Source organism: Carassius gibelio, chromosome B11, assembly GCF_023724105.1.
Source record: "Carassius gibelio isolate Cgi1373 ecotype wild population from Czech Republic chromosome B11, carGib1.2-hapl.c, whole genome shotgun sequence".
In the NCBI taxonomy this organism is placed as follows: Eukaryota; Metazoa; Chordata; class Actinopteri; order Cypriniformes; family Cyprinidae; genus Carassius; species Carassius gibelio.
The window spans coordinates 22,610,449-22,622,645 of NC_068406.1; the positions used below are offsets into that span (position 1 = coordinate 22,610,449).

Sequence of the window (12,197 nt, forward strand, 5' to 3'; positions counted from 1 at the left end):
TGAGGTAAATTCCTCTGCTGTTACATCAGGTCGCCAGTAGACTTTGACTCATCAAAGCGGTCTGAGACTTTCAGGGTCTGGTCTAGGAGCTTCTGCAGGAAACCAGTGAGCCTGGACGGCCAGACGGCTGACTACTGTCTAGATTCCCAGGATACTGATGTATCTGACTATCCCCAAATCTGATAAAACATTACTGTTAGTAGAAGAGTTTTAGCAGGAGGCTATTTTTATTATACAGACAGACAATAACTGGGGACAGACTTGGATTGTTTAAGCAGCTGTGGCTGTTTTGGTCACAGTGCACAGCAAACTTGCATAGACGGAATGGGATATTGTACCGTATCACTTAAATATTGCAAAAAATGCATTTAAAATCTTTAATGCAATTAAAACATACAAGTAGACCTACTCATTAAATGCACACGCTGAAAGAAAACATCTAACGGGTTTTATTATTTTTGACTTGCGTTAATCGAAACCGTTTTCTTAAAAGAGAATTTCGTTCTTGCATTGTCATTGTTTCTCCTGTTTCTCCATGACTCAGCATTCCTTGTTTCCTTTAACTAAGGCAGGGACTGCATTGCATTTTCTAGCCTGTGTTGAGAAGCAGTGCAAGGACAAAAACACACTCTAAAACAACAACCATGTTACCCCACTGCCTCCTCTCACCCCTTCTCCGAAAGGCAAAGCCAAAGGAGATCATGTTTTGATGCTGTTGAACTTGTTTTGATGGAGTTGCAGCTGAGCTGGGAAGTCATTCCTGTTTTCAGCGGGCAAATGGAGAAACCCCCTCCCACCCCATCACGTGTGGGCTTCTCAAAAACAAACCGTGGCAGAAGAGGAGGGAGGGGACTTGTGTAAAAGGGGATGAAATTTGGAGAAATGCCAGGTATAATTTGGTGGGGATGTTTTTCAATGCACATGGAGGATTGCAGGATGGTTGCCTCATGTGGTGATTTCCCCAAAAAATACTCATAATCTGTCACCTGTCACCTGCTCAGCGCGGTGTATTGCTCTAGTTCAGCCAGAGACCACAAGCCACAATATACAGCAGCTCGAATATGTATGATTTTGTAGGCATCCTTCCCACAATACTGAGCAGGACACAAACATGTCATAAAAGCCAGAATGAGGTTGGCATTTTACTGGGCTGTTGTGACATTTCCTACTGAAAGGGGATGTTCAAGGAGAAAAATATGAAGGGCAGAATGTGCATTTGCAGTTGTTTGTGGGAAACTACTGGCCTTTTGAAAACATTTCTCCACATTGTTGGTGGAGTAAACGGGGTACCTCGTGAATTTCACACACTTTTGAAGACATGGAGTCTGCAGATTGAGGTTGCTCAGAAAACTTGTATGAGTTTATTTCTTTTGTTGAAAAATTTTGGGAGTCAAACAATTGATGGTCCCTTTTGACTTCCATATTATATATAAAAAAATGATGAAAGTCTATGGGGACTTAATAAAAAAAAAAAAAAAAAAAAAATGTTTTTGAACAACCTGAGGGTGAGAAAGGGATCACAGAATGTTATTTTTTGGGGTAAACTTTCACACTAAGGTCACTGGCATTTGAGAGTGACCATAATGAAAAAAAGAAAAAATACAACCATCCAGCAAAAAGCAAAAATATATGTTTTAATTTCACTGTAAAAATGTTAAGTCATACATTTTATTGCATTTTTGCAATTATCCTTGCAAGACTAAATTATATGATCATTTAAAAGGCTTATTGACCTTGACACTGTCACATATAATTTCCTATTTTATTTTTATTTTTATTATTTTATTTTTATTCTATTTTATATGTGCATGTTACTTGGCCCACATGGTTTCATTTGTACCATCATGACATTTTTGTAAGCATTTTAAGCAAGGGAGATCAGAACAAATGTAGTAACAATTTAACAATGAATGAATTAAAACATACAATTTATGTATGTATTTTGTAATAAATTAATAGACAGAAAAAAACACTGATGCATTAAATGCTACATTCTCTGGTTTCTGATGACTTGTGCGCAATGAGACCTACAAAGTGTATTAAGAAAGTAAACGGTCCATTTTGATTTCATGTTAACATGAAACAGTGCTTTTCATTTTGCAAGTTTTCCTGTCATCTTTCTCATCTGAAGGAGGAGTGATCTGTCCTCGCACATTCATTTTCACATGTGAGCCTCACTGTGTCTCGTACCCATGTGCTCCCCCTCCCACACTGCGACCCACGTGCGTGTGTGTGTGTGTGTGTGTGTGTGTTTGATGGATGTTTTGCGGTCTAACCTTTAGTGAGCTCTCTGCTTCTGCGAGGAAAGAAAGGGAGATTACTCGTTTGACCTTTCCCTACTGACAGCACGTGAATCATCATCTCAATAAATGACTCTAGAGTTGCTCTGGTCTGCTGGATTTGGACTGCTTCATCTCGCCCTTTACTTCTATTTATCATGAGGTCAATATCACAAGAAAACAGAATGAAAATGTCATATTAGCATCTAAGAGCCAGAATCATAATCCAGTTGTGCAATTATTGGCACAATAAATTCTGCTTAAAAAAAAATGTGCCGTGAAATTTTGAATATTACATTAGATCTGCCAAATGCATTATTTAAAATTGGCTTACTTTTTTTTTTGTGTGTGTGTAAATGTTTTTAAAATAAGTTTTTTCTGCTCACCTAGGCTGCATTTATTTGATTAAAAACACAGTAAAACAGCAATATTGCTAAATATTACTACAGTTTAAAATAATAGTTTTCTATAGTAAAATATATTAAAATGTAATGAATTCCTGTGATGCAAAGCTGAATTTTCAGCATCATTACTTCAGTCTTCAGTGTCACATGATTCTTCAGAAATCATCCAAAAATGCTGGCTTGCTGCTCAAGGGGTTAAAAACAGTTGTGATGCTTAATATTTTCCGTACAAAACTATGATACATTTTATTTTTCAGGGTTCTCTGGTGAATCAAAAGTTCAAAATAACAGAATTTATTTGAAACTGAACTATATTCTTACGTAGCCCAAACTTTCCAGCCATAGTGTATATTAATAGACATTTTTCAAGCACACATGTCCAGCTCATTCTCAAACATGTGAATCTGTTTTAGCAAGCTGCTTTGCATGCTTCTTCTGCTATGTCATATTGTCCATGCAGGGAGGTGTATGTAAAACAACAGCTCAGGAATGTACAGGCACATTACATTCCAGTTCATAATACATTTCAGTTACAGAACACTGTGATCTATCTGCTCCCTATAATCACCCACCTCCCGACATGCTCTGCTCTCCCCCTCCGGCGGACATATTTGGTTATTGTTTGCTTTGAAAATGTAGACTAATAGTTTGGGAATGCAGCTGCATCCTCCCTGAAAAGAATGTGAGGAATGTGGAGAAAGCAGGAGAATCTTTAAGCGAAATATTTATGGAAAGAATGAACAACACGTTTCATGGCTTGAATGTTGGAAATTGGATTAATAGAATTTTGGAGAGATTGGAATTTTTAGGATCGGGGTCAGAAAGTCTAGACTGGGAATGTAACAATCTGATGAAGCAGCAGAACAGGGAGCGACACAATGCTGAAACACATTGTCTGTACAATCATGCACGCACACTGGGTGGGATCCGCTCACATCTGCCCTTGTGTTTGTGTGTGTCTGTCCATGGTACTCTAACCAGAAAAGGCTGGGCTTGGATCTGGTTGTCCACCCTTCGGTCTTTCCTGTTTCTCATGAAACTGGTGCTTCCCATGAATGATGACACAAGCTGAAACAAGGAAATATTCAAGAATGTTTGTGTTGGCTTGAAGCTGATGCTGGATCAGATCTGAGCTACTTTATAGTTTTTTTATTATTCAAAAATAGTTTCTCTAAAAATTCAACTGAACGTGATATGATCTTGATCTTGATATGCTTTCCATTTTTCCCTCCAAGTTTGTTTGACCATATGATTTTGCAGAAAAACTTTTAAAACATTAAAAACCTGTGAATAAGTTTCAGTATATATATACACACACACACACACATTTTTAGATATTAATTATATGATTCTAGGCACAGTGCATATGTGAAGAATTCTGCATTGTTGCGTAAAAACAAAATTATAGATTTTAAAAAAATGGTCTTTGTAAGCTTTTTTAAATTGCAAACAAAGTAGCCTTCTGTTTTATTAATACAAAAAGTATTGTATGTTCTTTGTGAAAGAAAAAAAATTATGTTATGTTTTTGGCTTTAACAAAGAGAACATGAATTAGAAAGTAATGTGGTCCAATGAGACGCATTCAAAAGAAAACAAATAATAAAACACAGGAAATTATGTAATTTTGAATACCACTGCAGACCTTCATGACTGTGTTTCAAAATAATTTGACATTAAAATGTAAATTAATATTAATTCATAAATTTTTTTTCTTTATGCACTTAATTTAATGGAAATTAAGATAAAAAAAACTATTTTATTTTTAAATAAGACATTAATAACTTTGTATTTTGCAATACATGAACAGATTCAGATAATGTAGCATGGTGTCATTAATCCTTGTATTTCACCAAAGATCCTTTAAATTGTACCGACAAAATTTTAAGCTTACGTACTGAGTTATATTAATAAACTACACTGTAAAAAATAAATACATAAAATAACAGAAAAAATACTGGCAGAACTTTAAACACAACATTGTCCATTCATTTTACAGACATTTCTGTTAACTCTAAAACACTATGCAATTAAGTGTAAAATTCTAAATACTGGTAAAAAAAAAACCTGTAAAAAAGAAATGTATTTTGTACACAGTGGTCATATAGACACTTCTGGGCGGCATTGGTCAGTTTATTGCAAAACATTACTCTGTTGCAAATTTTGCAGTGATATGTGTCATGACTAGCAGAATTTTCCCTCTCCTCTATCTCATCACCAGCAGGCATGTAAATCATATGTAAATCTAAACAGAACAAATTCCCAGGCCTCCGTCCAGATTCTCGCTCCTTCTTTCCAGAGAAGGCTCATTGTGTCTTGGGGTCACTGGCTCTGGTTTGATCATCACAGACAGCAGAAAGAGCCTCATAAACTCAGTGTGTTTCAGCTGTGTGTGTGTGTGTGTTCTCAGGCCACAGTCAGGGCAAACATTCCCACACTTCTCACTGAGCCTCTGTCACCTCTACAAACTCTCAAACTCTTCCTCCCGCTGTCTCTCAGTTTCAGTTACTCAATACTTGATTTTTTCAACAATAGAAAACAGGGCGTTTTTGTCTGCTGAAATTTTGCTTAATATTGCTAAAAATGTATAACGAGGCCGTCAAGCCATCCAAGATGTAGATGCTTTTGTTTCTTCATCAGAACAGATTTGGAGAAATGCTCACCAAAGGATGCTCTGCAGTGAATGGGTGCCATCAGAATGAGAGTCCAAACAGCTGATAAAAACATCAGAATAATCAACAAGTAACCCCCATTATGCCAGTCCATCAATTAACGTCTTGTGAAATTAATGCAGAATGTTTGTTATATGTTTGTAATACGCAAATCAATTTTTAAAACATTTTAACATTGTAGTGTCGCTTTTGATCAGAATGCATACCCAAAATAAACAATAACACTTCCTCCAGTGGAAACGTCCATCCCCTGTTGTCTTTCACATCAAATTGTTTCGGGCTGTTTTCGCTTGTAAACAGTGCTTGATCTGTGCAGATTTCTCTCCTTTTTCAGACGAGATGACTTTATTAAAAGAGAAAGCAATATAATGGACAGAGGACTCCTATTTCAGCTGGAAGCAACATTTCAAAGTTAAAATATCTCAATGATGGATCTGTTTTTTATAAACATGCAGCTTTCGGTTTCACAAGACATTAACTGATGACCTAGAGTGGAGATTGTTTGTGGATTATTGTGGTGTTTTTATCAGCTGTTTGGACTCTCATTCTGACGGCACCCATTCACTGCAGAGCATCCATTGATGAGCAAGAGATGCAATGCTGCAAATCTACAAATCTGTTCCAATGAAGAAACAAACTCATCTCCATCTTGGATGGCCTGAGGGTATATATATATAGTTTGCAAATTTCAATGTGAACCATTCCTTAATATTTATATATTTGAAATACATTTACAAAGGTTTAAAAAAAAAATATTGTATAAAATATTATAAAAAGTGAGCAATGAATTTAATTAACAAAATTAACATTAAAACAATAACTGAAAGTAATTGGCAAACTTAGAGCTATTCCATGGAAAGCAGGGCTAATTATAAAAATGGATTTGTCTTTGAAAGACCCCGTTGAAATGCAAACTTTCTCAGTCCACATCTCTTGCACCTTCATTAATCAAACTCTCAGAGACTCTCCCATGACCTGCGGTGGAGGTGTCAACACCTCGGGATCTGGACCCCCAGTGAGGAGGCTTCTTCCCCCTCAGACAGACTGACAGATCTCACACTCTTCCACACACGCTCCCACCAATACACTTCATCTGATGCCTGGCTGACAGTGAGAGTGACAAGACGCGCTAGCTGAGGTGCGAACTCTGTAATGACTTGAAGCCTCCCTCTTAACGATGAGAATCCCTGTGGAGAGAGATAACGAAACAAAACATAACCTACTACTTCCCACCCAATGTTAAAGTCGTTCATACATGTTGCTACTTGTTTCAGAACGTTCAGAGAATATTCAAAAGTAGCGCTTCCAAATTTACACAAATGGAATATTTCCTTAATGTTAAAAGCTTTGAAGCTTTGAATGTCCAGAGAACATTCCGAATTATTTTTAAAACCTAATGGCAATTTGCTTAGAACTGATTTTTGTTAGCTATGAGCATTTTTTGGGCCATGATATACAAGTTTTTAAATATCCATTTACTTTTTAACAAGGATATTTAAGTTATATAATTGTATGAGAGACTACTAGGCCTACCCAGTTCTCTATTAAACATGATTGTATGACTTCAGAAGACTTCAAATATAGTATACTGAGTTTTTGGACCACTTTTATGCTTTTTGTCACTTTTGAAGCTTAACTGAGGTCACTGTATGAATAAAATGTGTATGTGGTGACTCTTTAAAAATGGCAATTTGGAATGAGATACAGGTGAGCAAATAACATGCAAAAGGTTTTCGAAACCAGAGTACATAAATGCTTAGCTTTAGCTTAGGTGCTACAAATCCTCTTGAGTGTATTTTTCTGCAGTCAGTCACCAAAGATCATTTCTGTTCTTTAAGGCGACGTGCAGCATTTCAAAGATGGTCAGTGACTGGAACATGTTGCAGAACAGCTCAAATGCCCACATTTGGCTGCATAACTCTTACATAAACTCATTTGCATGGCTTGTGAACAATCTCAGTGAATGTGAAGCTCTTGTCTGGGAGCCAAGAGTAAACCAGAATTTTACATTTTCTGAAGAAAGCGTGGTGCTTTCCAGTGGTCAGGGCCTTAGGGTGTTATGATTTTTTTTATACTGTGCTTTTATGGAGTTGCTACACTCTAAAAACGGCTGGGTTATTTTTTAACCCAAAATGCTGGGTTGAGTCTGTTGGGTCATTTTGTTGGGTTATTTAATTTCTTTTTAAACACTTTTGGGTAGTTTCAATTTATCAGGTGTTGGGTTAAACCTGCTGGGTTGCGTCGCTGGGTTGTTTCAGGCCAGCGCTGGGTTATTTAACGCGCCTTGAAGATGTTTAAATCGCTCCCCAACTGTCACTTTGGAAGAACAACGGGGCAAAGCCACGGCTTTCAACTGTTTTAAGGTAAGTTTATTTAATGTTTTCAATAATAATTATTTTAAATTGGCAGAATTATAACTTTTTTTTGCAGCAACAATACTGTTAAACGTCTACAGGCCAACATTATTTACGTTAAATGATGAACAGTTTACCTCAAACGGCCAACCTACCTTACGCGACTCGCATAATCGTGTTAAGGTAACGTTATCTGAGACGACAGATTAATAAAGTTTTATTAGGTTTCAGAAAGTGACTGATGGCTGAAATATGCGAATACCTGTGAAAATAGAGGAAAAAGTAGTTTCTGACACTGAAAAGCGAATTTGATATTTAAGTGAGTCAAATGAGTTCAAAAAGTGAATACGACTTTCTGCTCTAATGTAAACGCCTGCAGTTGTCCATATCGACATTTAAATCATACAAATTACGTACAATATACTCGGACCGCAGGTCTAAAAGAACCGACGACCCAGTTCAAGTAAACCGGTTCAGTAATTCTCGAACAAAGTGATTCCCGGAAAAGAATCGACGTCTCAGGGCATTTCAAAGTGCGCGCACGCACAGCGAGTGACGCTGGCCGCGTTAGTGAAGTGATTTGATGCTTTTGTGGTTTATAAAGTCTTTTTACATACAAATTATAATTCAAAATGTGTTTTTTTTCCTGTCAGAAAAGCGCATGGATACATTTGTGAGAGAAAAACTGGTCGAGTGCAGTCTTATTGAGGCGTCTAACGGTAAGTTCTTGTTTATTATACATTTTACATAATTGTTTGTCTGTGATAATCAACTAACGTTAACCCTCACGTAACTTAAACGCACATATATTTTTATTTCGTGCTATAGTTAAAGCTGCACCAGAATGTACCTAATTTATTAATTTTCCAGATCGTGTTTTTGACTTGTCCTTATCACTTTGCTACATCTATAAGTTTTTATATATGGACTGTTTTACCTACGTGACTTGTCATAGAAATGTCTGTGTGCGCACATGCAGTGTGATCTCCCTTATCTGTGCCAGTGACTGTGTGTGTTTGATATAGTCATAGCCAGCATATTAACATAAAACTGTGATTTATAATAACTGGAACATCCCATTGATTAGACAGTTTGAAAGCACACCTTTCAGCCAATCACTATATCATATTCTGCTTCTGTAGACCAACTCATAGGTGAATTTAACTCATAATCATGATGGGTCAATTTCATGATTAACTTCACACAGTTAATTGAACTGAATCACTGTTATTAAAACAATTTGTATTTTTTCTTTTTTTTTCAACTTTATTTTAAAGGTTGGAACAAACATGAAATTCCTTAACTAAGCAGAGTCCACAAAACCCCATCCAGTTGTTGTGGCGATTTAAAAATGCCAGCAGATCTCTCAGGCATTGATCATAATCAATGGACAGGTAAGGATATTCTGAACTATTTTCAAAAGGAATTGCAAATTGTATATTTAATTGTATTTTTCCACATGTGGACATATACATTGTGAAATAGTCCAAACTCAATTGAAAAGCATTTGTATTTCAGATGCCTTACACAGAAAGCTGTAAATTTGTGTCAAGGGTGGGACTATACTATGGGGCATGTTTGTATTGGGAGATATTTTGTAGTTTTTACCCCAAATCTCTCACTGTTTGCACTCTGATGCACGTCAGCAAACAACATTGCAGTTCTACTCTTATTTACCTAGTTGCATATTACCCTATATTTTATGCCTCCGGTGAAAAGCATTTGGTTAATGATGAATATTGACCAATAGTACCATGTGGATCTAACTGTTAGCAGGGGATAGTAGCTGCATTTGGGGTAAAATGACAGAATTATTTATTGTGTGAGGTGCCAAGAATATAGGGAGATCCGGGTTGCACTGTCTGTTCTTTAACACGCATCTCTCGGAGCGGCAGCTGCCTTTAGTAGTGCCTTAACCTCCATTGTTCAAAGAATTTTGCACAGTTGTCTTTGAGTGACGTCACCTCCCAATACAAACACTCTCCATAGTATGGTCCCACCTCTGACAAAAACTGACAGTTTTCAATGTGAGGCTTTGGAAATTCAGATGCTAAAGATTCCATTTGAGTTTTGGCAGGTAACATGTGCGACACAGTGAAAAAACAGACATGGTAATTCATAAAACCTCATGTACTTGTTCTTATGTTGCATCTATGCTAACATTAGTCTGTTTCTCTCTTATTCCAAGGTCACCGTAGCCACCCGTATCCAGTACGTATCCAGACCAGATGGAGATCATCATCTAGAAAGGACCTCTACATCCCTGAAAGACAGCGGAGACCAGGACAACTAGAGCCCCAGATACAGATCCCCTGTAAAGACCTTGTCTCAGAGGAGCACCAGGACAAGACCACAGGAAACAGATGATTCTTCTGCACAATCTGACTTTGCTGCAGCCTGGAATTGAACTACTGGTTTCGTCTGGTCAGAGGAGAACTGACCCCCCAACTGAGCCTGGTTTCTCCCAAGGTTTTTTTCTCCATTCTGTCAACGATGGAGTTTTTGTTCCTTGTTTTTCTTTAGTTGGGGACAATTAATATCAAGCGATATCATTGACTTGATTGCACAGAGGGACGATACATCACTGAATCAATGACGAATTGACTTTAACTGAAAACTGAGTGTTTACTTTTGTCCCTTTGCATTATTACACACTATTTTCCTATTCAATACTGTAAAGCTGCTATGATGCAGTATTTGATCGATATGACAGGCTTATTACTCATAATACATGGAAAATACAGCTACAAACTGACTTTGTTTTTCCATTTGAAATTTGGCAGTCACTAAACTGAAACCGTAATTTTTGTTCAGTGTTTTTGAAACAGTGTTTTTGTTCAAGATTTGCAATTGTGTTTGGATTGTCACAATTTGTCACAATCCAAATGTGGAAAACGCAATTGAAAATATAATTAGCAATTCCTTTTGAAAATTGTCCTTCCATAGACAGGCTCTATAATGGAGTACACTGCTCTGAGGTGTAGATCTTTGCTTCAGAGCTTAAGTGTTTGACAATAGTTCACCCAAAAATGAAAATTGTCACTAATTATTCACCCTGGTCTGAAAGCTCTCGAATATCAACGAAAATATCTTAACTTGTGTTCTGAAGATGAACGAAGGGCTTACGGGTTTGTAACGACATGAAGTTGAGTAATAAATGACAGAATTTTCATTTTTGGGTGAACTATATGTTGAACTACCCTAAGCAGTGCACATCTACCTACGTAGGAGTCTTTATATACTTGATATAAATTTAAGGACATCTTTAAATGATTTTACATTTAAATTTAAAAATGTTAATTGTCAATGTCATTTCACTGTGTATTTAAATAGCTAAAAATCTCAAAATGTAATAGTTAAACAGCTAGACACAGGTCATTCAGAAATAATTTTCTTATTTATTGCAACTGTATTTCTGTGATTTTTATTTATTTATTTTGCATTTGCTGGAAACAAAAAAAGGGAAAATTCCATGTTGTTTGTCATTGGTAAAAAAATTTTGAATGTCAGATGGCATTAAAAATATTTTTTAACAGTCTAAATAACCTGTATTCTTCATTATTTATTAATCCATGATTGCTTTGTTAAGCAAAAGTGAAATTATGAGAATAACCCAGCAAGAATAACCCAGAATGATAAAAATGCAAACCCACAAATGGTAAAAATGACTCTATCTTGGGTTTTCTCAATAACCCAGCATGCTGGGTTAAAATGTGTAAACCAGCATGCTGGGTTACTTTAACCCAGCATGTGTTCTGTCCAATATTTACCCAGTGCTGGGTTGCCAATTGGGTTATTTTTAACCCAGCCATTTTTAGAGTGTAAGCAAATACTTCTTTGGAAAAAAAAATTAATAAAAAGCCGGACCAACTCCAAAGGTTTCAGTGTAATGTTATCTTATTAAACGCATTCTTCCTGAACTGAAAGTCTGAACATGCATTTTACCAGAACAGTAACAAAACAAGGCTTTACAGTTCTTGCAGAGCAAACAGAACCTCTTCTCCAACACTGTTTGATGGAAAATATACATAACAACAATCTCTCCAGAAACCTTCTGATTATTAGTCCACACATTAAACAATTCAGAATCCAAGTAGAGTAAGATCTAAGATTATGCACTTAGAGACTAAATGAGCAGCCGTGTCAGGTGGATTCCAGGTGTCTCAGAGCAATATTTCATCCTAGAGGCAGATTTTAATTGGCAGACGTGTCATGTGCCACAGTCTGTGTGTAGCTGTGTTGAAATATACACCATCTGACCTTGTCAGTTAATCTCTTAATGCGAGAGGTGAGAGAGACGGCTCTCCTTTGCAGGAGTCAGAGGTGAGAGCATTCACAGCAAAGCTGGTTATTTTACTGACAGCTCACCTGGAGTCACGATGACTGAAGTCTTTATCAGTGCAGTTCAGAGGTGTGAGCATTTCATGTTTTGATCACTCTAATAAGATGCTAACAGTATATATCCTTCTTCCTTTCTTCATGTGGGTCTTA

The 12,197-nt window shown here is 36.7% G+C and overlaps 1 long non-coding RNA gene across 2 annotated transcripts; it reads left to right on the forward strand.

Annotated features, from left to right (window-relative positions):
* The first annotated feature begins 7,440 nt into the window (after positions 1 to 7,440).
* LOC127967757 (uncharacterized) lies at positions 7,441 to 11,251 on the forward strand. 2 transcript variants are annotated; one of them, XR_008155820.1, is made up of 4 exons: positions 7,441 to 7,715; positions 8,360 to 8,425; positions 8,984 to 9,100; positions 9,895 to 11,251. It is a non-coding gene; the product is annotated as an uncharacterized LOC127967757 (long non-coding RNA). The 2 variants fall into 2 exon arrangements; XR_008155819.1 differs by having other exon boundaries at positions 7,441 to 8,425.
* The last annotated feature ends 946 nt before the right edge of the window (positions 11,252 to 12,197 follow it).